This window comes from Triticum aestivum, chromosome 6B (genome assembly GCF_018294505.1).
Source record: "Triticum aestivum cultivar Chinese Spring chromosome 6B, IWGSC CS RefSeq v2.1, whole genome shotgun sequence".
NCBI lineage: Eukaryota > Viridiplantae > Streptophyta > Magnoliopsida > Poales > Poaceae > Triticum > Triticum aestivum.
The window spans coordinates 49,523,932-49,535,758 of record NC_057810.1 but is presented as its reverse complement, the minus strand read 5'-3'; positions in this window follow the sequence as shown (position 1 = coordinate 49,535,758).

Below are 11,827 nucleotides of genomic sequence, written 5' to 3'. Positions count from 1 at the left end.
AACATTAATTTGGACCTGAGTTGGGAGCCCAAGAGCTGAACAGGACAATAAAGTAGCAGGTAAGTTTAAGCAATGCATAACATAAGCAGAAACAAAAGAGTGTGATCTCTCTTGTGGACCCGTGTACTCCTCAGATTCATCTGCTGAGTCGATGATGGTGATGCCGTTGGGGTGGGTGCCGGCGGCAGGGAAGGAGATCTGAGGCGGCGAAAGACGGTCAGGAGTCGTGATGTCTGGTTTGGTGGATGCTTCTGTCGATGGAACAGCTCAGGTGAGGTGGACGACTTTGCGGCAGGAGCAGGACAAACCACACAAAGTTCCCTTCGAGACGTACCTGTAACTGAAGTAATTCTGTAAGGGCTCATTTGGCTTGCATGATTCTTAAAACGCAGGGAAAGGAAAAACACCGGAATAGGATAGGATAATGCACATGGTAAATAGAGCATTTGTAAACACAGGATTTCTGTCAACTTGGGTGTTTGGTTTACAGGAATTGGAAGAGCAGAGGAATGCAAAGAAACATGGCCAAAATAAAGAGAAACCATATGAAAGCGTGTACAGTTAGAATGTTATTCTGGCACTAATGCACTTGGTCTTGTTTTCATGCATAGGATTTTGAAAAGTAGGTCCAAGTTGATGTTTTTCTTCATTACTTTCAACAAAGTGCATGAATAATTGAATAGTAGAGTGCCATTGGAACACTCCCTATTGCTATGTTTTTCGGTTGAACCAAAATAGCCCTAATGGATCGACGTGAATGTATAGTAATAAGTGATGCAACAAGTGTACAACCTCTTTGTCGTAGCCGTGTCGACTTCAGCATCATCAGGTTGGTCCCTGAAGCAGTTGAGGCAGAGGTGGCTGTCGGAGGTGCGGAGGAAGATCTGAGGAATCTGTAGATAGCGTCCAGGGCACTGCTCTGTTTTGATGGATCGTTCTGTCGTTGGAGCAGCTCCGGTGAGCCGTAAGACGTCAAGGCTGAAGCAGCACAAGACAGACATCATCAATCTCAAGTGGGATTCTAATAGCATCTCCAATAGATGATGTAAAATGGATGTAAAATTAAGATCACCAAAAACCACCTGACTACAACAGATGAGGTAAAAACTGTTGACTCTGAACTTAACTGTAGAAACTGAAATTTACTGTGGAATCTGAATGCTACTGTCGAAACTAAACGCAAAGCTAGCAGAGAGGCACTTGACATGTAGTTTAGGCAGGGCCTGCAGTTCATCTTCAACCTGCACCCCCCTGAGCCTCTAGCCACCACCGGCCGAACCGCGGGCCCAGTGTCACCTCACTACCCCGAAACAACTCACCACCGCCACCCCGGCCAGCCCTCTAGGCCCCCCGCCCCCTACCCTGAACCCTAAGATAGATAGTGGGGTACCTCTCCGGCGAGCCCCCGTCCCCGCTGCGGGTGGTTCTTCCTTAACTCCGGCGAGCCCCCCCCCCCCCCCGCCCCCAACGCCTAAAAATCGACTGACCCAAAAGTCGATTCAGTTGACTGAAGTGTGGCTTAATTGGAGCCCAGCAGCAGCACGAGCGAGGGGGAGAGCAGCAGCAGCAGCTGGGCGAGCGAGCGGTCGAGCGAGAGCCGGAGCAGCAGCGGCGGCGGCGCGAGCGAGCGAGCGAGAGCCGGAGCCACAGCAGTAGATCCGGCTTGTATGGACGCCGCCGCCGAAGGGGCCTCGCACTGGGGGAGAGCCGCCATGGAGATGTCGCCCGTGGCGCCGGCTTCAACGCAGCCGCTCCATGGGGGTGCGGGATGGAGCACCATCGGCGCCGGGAGGTCGAGTTAAGGAGAAGGTGTGATGCGATGAGTGTACAACCTCTTTGGTGGCACCGAGTAGGCCTCGGCTTCGTCCGAGGAGTCGGTAAGGATGATGCGGTTCCGGTGGAGCGGGTTAAGGCGGCGCTGTGGGGATGGAGCAGCCGCGATAGACGAGGCGATCGTCGGAGCAGCTCCTTGGAGGTGGAGGACGGGGCGGCTGAACCGGCTGGACGGTGATATGGACGACGGATCATCATCTGGGGACGTGGACGAGGGACGTCGAGCTATTGCGGTGGACGACGTCGTCGGGGAAGAGGCTCCGGCTGGCAGCGGTGACATGGCGGACGGAGGAGGGTGGGGTTTCGCGGATGGAGCGGAGAGGTTATGGCGGCCTGGGATTTTGAATGGTGAAAACGGGGCGATGGGAGGGGGTGAAGCATTACTTAGGGACGCGCTTGTCCAAAATGTAGGGTGCGTTACAAAAGTACCCCCCACCGATTTGAACTAGCGGCCCTTTTGGCCCAGGGTTAGAAGGGGGATTTCGCGCTCGAGATTTGGCAGCTGGAGGGAGTTTTCGCGCGCGTTGTAATTTCGGGATAGCAAGGCACGGGTTGTGAAGGCGCCAGTTTTGGGAGCACGATATCAGAATTTTCGGGATATAACAAGACGCGGGTTGAATTTTAGGGACAAGCTTAATGTGTAGTAATGTTGTACTTGTACGTACCAAATCAATTCGCACTTCCCTCAACCAAAAAGAAAACGAAAAAAATAAAACTATTCACACCACACAAAGAGAGAGTCTTGCCCCATTTTACTATACAAATGCTATTCAAAGCTACTCCCTCCTTCCATCTATATAGGTCCTAATGCGTTTTTCGATGCTAACTTTGACCAAATATTAGAGCAATGATACATGACATGCAACTTACACAAGGCACACCGTTAACTTCGTTTGTGAAAGGTTCTTATAATGATATAATTTTCACATTGTGCATGTCATGTACTATTAATCTTGTCAATAGTCAAAGGCGGTCTTAAAAATCTCATTACGCCCTATATAGATGGAAGATATGAATCCATGTTATGTCCGATTAATTTTTTTCGCTTGCTGTATAATGCATGTAACCTGCTCATACCAACATTTTAGTGCATTCCAAATTTCTATACTACCGCTGCAATTCGAACTAAATTTGAATTTGTTTCTCTATTTCAATAAGAATCTACAATCATGATTGTTGCCAACTTCAACCATCATTCGTGTATTACCTTAATAACACACCACGTGATTACTATAGAGATAGATATGAACTATGTGTACTACATGAACTTGAATTCTATTTTTTGAATACACTTGATGTGGATTCCAAATAATAGTACATTTGATGTACTAACTATATATTCATAATCTAAACCATGTTACTACGTACACTGTGTTTATCACACAAAGTATAGTGCCCCGCCCCCTACATTATGACAAGTATTTAGACCTGAGTTGCAAAAGCCACACATTAGCCCAAATTATAATCAATGTTCTACATTATGATATCTTCTTCAAGTATTCGTATCCAACTTTTTATAATGAATTATGATATTTGTTCGTCTTTTACACCTTCAAAATCCTCTTCTATTTGTAGCTAGATAGAGCTAACTTTCTATCGTGCATGGACACGCCCGCCCCCCTCACACACCCTTAGCGTCCCCTCCATCGCGCACGTTCATTATTTCTCTTTAGGTCGTCCACCAGCGGTATGTGTAGGCCCCCGGCTCCTTCTTTTTGGCACACACCGGTCGATATACCTCTCTAGCCAAGTGTGCCTACAACAAACACATATATACTTCCCCTCTGCTCTTCTCACCGTCCATGCCCCCATATGTCCAATGCGATTCCATGCAGGTGCACACTCCCGCCCCTCTTTTCACTAATCACATGCTCGCACACTCCTCCCCCCTCGACATGGTAGGCCTCTCGCACCACCTCCTAGCCACACCCTCTCCCCCTGTCTGCCTCTCCTTTTCTCGGACACATGACGGTTGATCTTCCTATGTAGTTACGCATGCTTACCACAACCATATCTTGTCCCCTCATCATCCATGAATACCTCCCAACCCGTCTCTCACACGCACGTGCATAGACAGACAGACATCCCCCGCCCTCTCTTATTGATATTGCACTCATACTCTCCGTTTGTCTAGCAAGCCTCTCCCACCATTTGTGAGACGACACTCCACCAGCAACCCTCCGACACTCTACCTTTGTCTTTTTCCCAACCTTATTCCTCTGCTACACATATCCATGGATGTCGATCGATCTCCCCCAATACATAGATAGGTCTCTCCTTCCCCACACATATAATAGTCGACCGGTCTCTACCCCTCCCCCCCCACACACACACCGATAGTCAAACATTGTAGGTAGGTTTCCATGCCACGTAGAAGAACTGCACCTCTGCCCTCTCAAATTCCAGTAGGCCAACCGCCCTGTATCTTTGACATGGGCAAACACAAATTCGATGGCACTCTTTTTCGATCGCGCAACCACACACTTCATCCCTGTTTTCAATTCTATCGATACCTCACGTCCATGACTCCGTTTCACACACATTGCATATGTTACATTTTTCTGATTGAGATATCATCAACACATTGCCTCTGTTTCGCACAAACCATCTCTCTCACACCCACCCATGTACGTACCTGCACCTAAAGAAGAAGTGCACGCAGGACGCACGTACTCACATCTCGTTCCCGGCCACACCCATGCGGGTACACGGTGGAGTTCGTTTCTGTATGAAAAGGGAGCCCACGTGATAATTTGACGCGTGTAGCGTTTGTTTACTCGAAGGAGGGTCGGTTACCACGCCTAGAATATAGAACGATTGCCATGGGGAAAATGGAAAAATGGGCTTGTCTCTCGTGAGTCTCGTCACACAATCTCACACAAGGCCACCGTGGCCTCTCTCTCTCAGCGTTGGTCAGTGATCCGGCCGCATCCCGTCCGCCGGCGGAAAGGGAGGATGTGCATCGTCTCTCCATTCGACGGCGTTGAGGCAGCTTGTCCCGATATGCGGTACCCGTCGTTCTCTCTGACCAAGCTCCGGAGCGGTAGGGCCTTCGCCACTTGCTCGCTGCCATAGTATGGGTAGATCCCGGCCGCCGGTGCCCTCCTAGTAACATCCTGACGACCCTCAGGTACAGGTTCCTCCGGCCTTGCTCCACTGCCCATTTTCCCACGTTGCTGCATGTGGATCTTCTTTAGTTGTTTGCTTAAATCGTATCTCAACCGGCGTACTTTCCATCTTGCAATCTCGTCCTCAAACCATTTTTGATAAACCACCATCTGCTATCTTTCCCTTTTTACATGGAACATGCTTCTTTTTTGTCGGCGTATGTGTCTTCAACTCGTGTTATTGGGCAGTAATTGTTTCCTTTCGACCTCCTTTTGCAAACAGGGCTATCCATTTTCACCTCGTTGCTATTGCGACCTTTTGGTGAACTCTACAAATCACTTTTCTGAAGAGTGTTTTGTGCAGTTCCGCCAAAATGTCACACGGGCAACGTTTTTACATTTATGTGGGACTGCAGAAAGGGGGATTGGTTTTGCTATCCTCCTCATCCAACTCCGTGCCTAATCTTCTCCAACAAGAAGTTAGTCCTAAAGAGAGATCGTAGAGGTGATCGGCTTCTATTTATGTGTGTTATGTTTCATCATCTAGTTCCACTATTATTGTAATCACACTGACTGGATATCTTTGCAAACAGGGATGGTCCGCCCAATTTTAGTGGAGCTACACAAAATGATCGGATTGTGGTGTCCTTTATACACCTCTTTTTTGGCTACAGAGCTGGGTGAAACTAGCTGCCAAGCAATGAACACTGTGCCAAGGAAATGGAGCCATGCCTACGAACAACATCGATCAATTATATTTTTTTCTTTATTTGTACACCTTCTCACAACTTTGTCTTCAGTTGTGATGTGAATATTGGCGCTGATCTGCGAACCATTGAGATGCATTAGCCATGGTAGTTTCATTTGTATTTGATGGAATGTTGTAACGAGATAATCTCGAGGCAAGACACATGAATCCTAAGTTGAAACCTTTTTTTCCTGCGGGAACCAGAGTTGAAACCTTCGTAGCATCACAGTACAATTTCATCAAAATTATGTGTACATATAAACAAATCCTGAAGGATTGATAGCAATGCCAGAAACTATTCAACTTTGTTTCGCGGACATGTTGGACATCCTTCATCCGGCTCCACCTTCCATGCAGCAATATTGAGTGCACAACACAACTTCAGGGAAAGATTCACCCCGGTCGTTGCGCCGTAGTAGTAATGACTAGTGAGCAGTCAAATCACATAGCCCCACCTTCGCCATAGTAAGTTGCTCGGACGAAGCAACCATCATTTCTCTGTTCCTTGAATCCGCTGGTACTCCCATATTCCCATAGTAATAAGTTGCTTGGGCGAATCAACTATCACTATGTCCGCTAACGTGTGATGACCACAGGAGCTATCCATTCAGATTGCATATTAAAAAAGATAAAGGTCGATAACTAATGCGGCAAACTTTCAAAAAAAAACTAATGCGGCACCTCGGGCCAACGCGGCCAGATCGCATTTTGCATGAGAAATTACACACCATGTTTCATTGACATGTGGTCCCGTTCCAACATATCAGTGAGACGACGGCGAATAGTAGGAGTATTTCCGAACCGATGTGTAGGCCAGGGCGCCCCTTCGTGAACCGTGGCAAACTAGCAACCGTCCACCGACTCTTCGCCTTTCCAAATCGGGATGGATACTAGTGTACCAGGGAGAAGGTGTTGGCGCTAGCACACTAGTATCCATCCTGAATACATAATTGTACATGCATTGCAATAGGTTATCGGATGAGGCCAATCAACAATAGTAGTACACTATTTGTACTAGCTTCACATGCTTCGCGCGTTGTGCGGGTGTTTTTACTATAGCCATATTGTACTTCATAACCAGCACCTCGAATCGTCGATACTAGTACTATATAGTAAGTAGTAGGAGTAGTAGGGTGGCATGGGCCAGAACAAGCATTCACGTCCAGGAGTACGACACACGCCGCCAGCACGACTTCCATCTGACACCATATTTCTTGGAGTCCGTGCTAGAGAAATTTCTTCAACCTCATCGTTTCTCTAACTCAGCCATCGTGCGGCGGGCGAGGTGGGGGTTTCCCGATAGTCGGTTTCCTCAACAGCGGTCCAACTTGTAAGGCCAACTCCAACGCTCTATCAATATATGTATGTACTCTTCTTCCCAATAAAAAAACTTGCATCCATTCTACTCCCTCCGTTCTACTACCTCCATCCTGGTTTATAGGTCCCCTTTGTAGTTTGTGCCAAATTTTGACTAAAGATTTAACTAACAAAATGTTAATGCTTGTCAAGAAAAATTATCTCATTGGATTCGTATTTGAACATAGTTTTCAAAAATATAATGTTTGGTGACATGCGTAAACATTTTGTTAGTTTAATCTATGGTCAAAATTTGGCACGAAATATAATGGGGACCAATAAACCCGGACGGAGGTAGTATTTGTCAAAATATATATGTATCTAGACATGTTTTATTATATACGCACATCCATTTTTGGACAAATGGAAGTCAAGTATTTTGGAACGGAGGGAGTACACAATAAAATTTTTAAGTTAGCACAACTAGTCTAATCCGAGAGCACAACCGAATATTTGGTCGGGTTCTTCCTCCTTTTGCCGACACGTGGGACATCCAGCATCCAGGTCGTGTCATGAAAGAAAATAGAGTGGTAGTTGATAAGTTGAAGCCACGAGATGTGTGCATCTTGGATTAAACTGTAAATAGAATCTTACTACTCTTGAGTTACTCCAAAAGCGGCCACCGAAGATCTTTCTTGGATTTGTTTTTCATCACCAGCACGTCGAGGTGAAAGATGTGCAGGTTCAATGGGTTCTCTTGCGTTTTCACTGACATGTGGGGCCGCATGTGAGCAAACAGACGATGGGCTCCGCGCGTCCGCTGGCTGGCTGAGAAGAGAGATAGAGGAGGGCTGAGCACGGACTGGAGGAAATTTGTTCTACGTAACCAGGACCTTGATATTCGCGTGTGGTTGTTTCTGGAATAATAAAAAGGAGGTACCTCTACTTATGTTACTCCCACTATGCCTAGCCTAAGGTTAGTAGGTGACCTTGCGCTTGGCTCTTCGCCTCTTCCGGAAGTCGATGGTTCTACAGTAGTGCTTCTGGCAATCTGACACTAAATGAACTGCTGCACGTCCACCACTTGTAAGCAAAAGCTTCTCCTCGTGCTGCGAGCCACCGCGCACACGATGGCGAGGGAGAAGGCGTAATCAAGCTTCTCGTTGTTCTGCGAGTTGATGGGACACATCGAAGTTATTTACTAGTAGTACATACTCTCTCCAAAAAAGGGCTGACCATGTCATTGCTACCACCCCGTGCTCCGTCATTGAGTACGTGCACTATTCATGTGCCATTCACGTGCCATCGAGGAGATAAAATATTGCGTAGGTGCCATCGAAGTGCACGCCTCACTTACTGAAAAGGGTTTTCCCCCGCTTCCCCCCCCTCTGCACGACTCACTTATGCACTGCTTATCTGATTATCTCCATTTTCTTGCATGACACATGCACCTTGATGCTAGATGTCTCACATGTTGGGAAAATGATGAGCAAAGCTCACGTAAAAGAAAAGAGTTGAAGACCATAGATTCCCGACGACCGAGGAGGAGCAAGGAACCTCGTGGTGGAGCGTCTGCAAAGAACCTTGTGCGTTTTCCCCTATTTTTTGCCGCCTGCCCACCTATAAACAACTAAAAGAACGTGAACTTTTCGCTAACCACTAGAAACGGTACATCAGGATGCTAAGTTGAAGATGTTTTATACTCCCTCCGTTCCCAAATATAAGTCTTTTTAGATATTTCAATAAGGGACTACATACGAAACAAAATGTGTGAATCTACACTCTAAAATATGTACACAAGCCAACGCACCAACTCCATCCGATCCAACTCATGCACATACGCGCACAACATGGAGCACACAACGCACATACACAAGACGTGCATGCACACACGCTCGGCCGTAGAATGCACGTGAATAACACATGCATGCGCACACACTCGGCTGCATGGAGGCGTGCGCCATCCACGACGACGTCTGATTCATCATGCTACGGCGAAGCTCGCACGCAATGGCGCATATGCATCTCTTGCGGCACCTCTTTACCGTCATTGCTCAAGTACTAGTCGGAGACGAAGACGACCGCAACCTCGGCCTTAGAGCTAGCACCGATGGAAAAACACGCATGCTGCACGCATACGAGGACATAGGAGTGCCCACGACGTGGTGGTGGTGTGTCCCCAGTCACTTCTACTCCTTCTGCGCATGTTGTCTATCAAGGCGGCTGCATGCTAATGATGATGTGGGTGAGATCTTCTAGGACTCAGATGATGACGAGGAAAATTATGAGACACAAGGTGACGTACACCGTCAAGGTCCACAGTCAAGGGGGTGCTAGCAAGTGCTTAGATGTGCTTACAACAAGTACAATAGAGCTGAGTCAGCGGGCTATAAGGAATAAACAATAGTATATATCTGCTCAGTTGGAGGAAAGAGAAGAGGAGAGAGAAGGTAAGCGGGCTCTTCGTGAAGATCAGCTCTAGCACGTGCTCCTAGGCACTTTGTACATGTTGACTATAAGATGGGCTGCAGGCTTATAGCCAGCAGCTAGCTATACTATTAATGCTCTTTAGATGAGGTGCTAAGTGCATTAAATGGCTTAGTAACTCAAGTGTTCAATGCATAGGTGCTTAGTTTATTGGTGCCACATCATATTTTATGCCTACGTGGCAGGCTTAGCAGCTATACATGGTGGAGCACTGGGAGAGGCCAAGGCTGGTCATAGTGGGGAGTAACTTGTACTGTAACATATTACTATATTACTCTAAACATCTCTATAAACCGGAAAGGAGGGAGTAGTAACATAGACTAGTGTCATATACAGAGTATGGGAGCACATGATATTTCCCCGTCCGTACCGATCCCAAGTTGGCTTCTCACCTTCTTTCCCCAACAAAAACCCCTCCCCCTCCCGCGCGCGCTTCCCTCCCAGCGCCAGCTGAGCCCGCCGCTCCACATTGATGGCAAGTCAGGAAGACGTGACCTCTCACTGCTTCCGCCGTTGAAGCGGCGCGCCGACCGAGGGCACCGCCCGCTGCACGCCCGGCATTTCAGACTACACAGTGGATAGTAACTTTTAGAGCAAGTGCTATAATTAGATGACATAAGCAGGCTATAAGGATTTAAATATAGTATTTGTGATTAGTTGAAGGAGAGAGAAGAGTAGAGAGAAGAGAAGCGGATTGTAAACGTGTAGCCGGTTGTACTCCAACATACTCTAATTTGTGAGACAAAAGGTGGGGCCATTATTAATGATATTGTATTTATACTAAAGGGACTAATGGACGCCTTAATTACTCCATTTTTTGAGACAAACCTTGGTGGGGCTATTATTGACTTTTTTTGAGCTATTATTGACTTCGGCGTGGGGTTTGGGGGCCAAAGGCCTACTATTATACTCCAACCTGACATGCTCTACCCTAGCCGCCGCTGTATCATATGGTTTCGCACCGTTCCAGTTCTTAGCGCCGCCACGCAATTCTTCTCCAGCCCTCCTTCCGGCATGCACCGCGAGAAGGGACAGCAGTCCTCCGAACCCCGCCATTCGTGATCCTGTACGGGAGAGGAGCGATCAGGTTTTTGGGGAGCACACTCCTGTGACTGCTGCCAGCGATGACTTCCTCAACGACAGCCTTCTTCCCCAACCTCGGTAACCTCTTCATCAACAACATGAGTGACAACATCAACCACATCGGTTCTGCTCCCACTGTACATCATGTGATTCTGTCCTCCTGGTTTAGTCCGCATCATTACTTTGATGTTTGCAATTGTTGTCATGATCTATTTACTGCTGATTCGGATTAAATCTCATACTAAATTGCTCATATATTCAACAATCCAATCCAAAAACCTGATCACAGGAAATTTACTCTGAGTGGTTTTGCTGCGCTTTTGAAGCTGCCTACTTTTAAGGGGGTGCAATATAAAAGGTGGCGCACAAGAGCAGCATATTGGTTTCAGATCATGTACTGCTATGATGTCACTAAGGGTAAGCCTGAGGGCGATCTTAATCCTACACAGCAGGAAGCTTTTCAGAACATGGCTACCCTCTTCAAAGCCGCCCTGCTGAGTGTTCTTGACGATTCCATTGTGGATTCGTATATGTTGTTTGACAGTGGCAAAGACATGTGGGATGCGCTCGAGGCCACGTTTGGGCCCTCGGGCGCTGGCAACGAGTTGTACGTCATGGAGCAATTCTGTGAATACAAGATGACTGATGAGCGCTCTGTTGTTCAGCAGACTCATGATATACAGTCACTCTCTAAGGAACTTGAGTACTTTAAGTGTGTGTTGCCGGACAAATTTGTTGCTGGGACCATCATTGCCAAGCTTCCACCTTCGTGGAACGATTTTGCTACTTCTCTGAAAAACAAGAGACATGAGTTTTCTATTTTGGATCTCATTAGCACTCTTGATTTTGAGGAGAAGGCGAGAGCAAGAGACACACGTGCTCGGGTCGCCGAGGGAGCTTCTAGTGCCCACATGGTACACGAGAAGAACTTCCAGCCCAACCAGCCCCAAAAAAACAAGAACAAATCTCAGGGGAAAGGCAAGTTTGATGCAAAGAACAAGCCGTCACATTCTACCAACTTCAAGAAGAATTCTCATAACGGGAAGGGATACAAACCTCAATTTTGGTAGCACCGCACAAAATTTATATGGCTGCATCTACCTGCTATCAGCTAACCTCATGGTGCTCCAGGTATTCCTACATTCGTAACTAAGTACAATGACCACCGCAAGATGAAATTAGCTTATTCGTACTTTGACTTCTTGGATGCAGTGCGGAACGATCATGTCATGTGTGGAGGAGGAAATCAACCAAGGACTTATGAAATTATATG